Source organism: Cyprinodon variegatus, unplaced genomic scaffold, assembly GCF_000732505.1.
Source record: "Cyprinodon variegatus isolate N-32 unplaced genomic scaffold, C_variegatus-1.0 Scaffold800, whole genome shotgun sequence".
Classification (NCBI taxonomy): Eukaryota; Metazoa; Chordata; class Actinopteri; order Cyprinodontiformes; family Cyprinodontidae; genus Cyprinodon; species Cyprinodon variegatus.
Window position 1 is genome coordinate 3,551 of NW_015151253.1, and position 1,475 is coordinate 5,025.

The window sequence follows — 1,475 nt, forward strand, 5'->3', positions numbered from 1 at the left end:
TCAAGGGGGATGATCAAACCCGACACGATTTTCTGCAGTTCAGCGGTAATTAATGGGTTCAACAGGAAGTTGAAGTTGATGACAGTAGTCGAGGCAAGACAGAAAGTGGGATAATCCAAAAAGTTTTTATTAAAATGAAGGATAATAGGAGTAGCAGCGGCTAGGGCGTCCATCACAGGAAACTCTGTAAAAGGAAACACTGGTTAGTGACCACGTAAATCTAATGGAGGATAATATGGACACGTGTGTCACTAACCTGGTTTAACAGTTCCCATGTCCTGAGAGTGAGGTAGAATCCAGGTGGCGGGCTGTTAACAAGATGTGGCGGGAGCTACCAAGAGTGTCCAAGACGCTGCAGACCCAGACGGCAGAGAACCAGCAGGAGTCTGAAGCCAGGTCAGGCAAACAGATCAGAAAAGGAAGGCGCAGAGGTCCAGAGGTTAAAAGACAGATCAGGCAAACAGATCAGACAGGAACAGGCAGGCTCAGTGGTTGAGAGGCAGAACAGGACTAGGTAACCAGAAACACTAAGGCAATGCTAAAAACACTCACCACTGAGGTCACACAGGAAGAGGCAGGCCCAGTGGTGGAGAGGCAGAGCAGGGAGTGGCAGCCTAGTGGTTAGGGCATAGGGCTTGGAATCCTGAGGTTCTGAGTTCCAAAACCACTCCCACAGACTGCCACTCTGGGGCTGTCTTTTTAACCCATCCCCTTAGGGTTAAATGCAGAGAGTGAAAAAAAAGAACAGGTCAGGAAATCATAAATACTGTACTACTCTACGCTAAAAACCCTCTCACCACTTGCCCTGATAACTAAATGCAAACACCTTAAATAGAGACTGGAGCTGGTGGATCAGATGAGCAGTGATATAAACCCAGCAAAGTTAGACAGGTGAATGGAGTTGTGATGACAGTCATGACAGTTTTAGTTTAGAAAAACCTTTTGCACGTAGATGGTATTTCAATTTTTATATCCTCAACCCCCATATTTGAGCTGCTGTGTGATTGTGATCTGAATAATGTTGAAGGCATGGACACAAAAAAGGTTTAAACATGCTGTCCCCAAAATTACACACCCCAAGCTAATTGCAGCTCCTTCGAAGAGCTGCTTTATGTCTACAAACAAGGTTATACTGTATGTGTTTTAAGATGGACAACCTTCTGAAGGTTAGGGTCATAATATCCCTGGCCTCCAATAGTTCAAAATAGCTGATGGGGCAACTTTATATTTTTTTAGGGTTGTCATTTAATAGTAGTTTTTCAAGATCGCAGGTATGATTTCAATCTTGGAAACAGACGACCTTGCACTCATCCTATCTAACGGATCTTGTCAAACTGAGATCATCATTCTAGATATCAGACAAATCAAAAGAATAGAAATAAATGGATGAATCATGTTTAATGATGACGTACTATATTAGGCCAAGTCCTCCTAAAACAATACAGCAACTTAAACCTTGATGAACCAGGGGCACC

General features: G+C 43.5%; 1 protein-coding gene across 1 annotated transcript in view; it reads left to right on the forward strand.

Annotated features, from left to right (window-relative positions):
• The window catches only part of LOC107098682 (ribonuclease inhibitor-like), a gene marked incomplete at its 5' end in the record, with an annotated part of 14,111 nt that overhangs the window by 2,948 nt on the left and 9,688 nt on the right, over positions 1–1,475 (forward strand). The gene's annotated exons all lie outside the window — the stretch shown is intronic.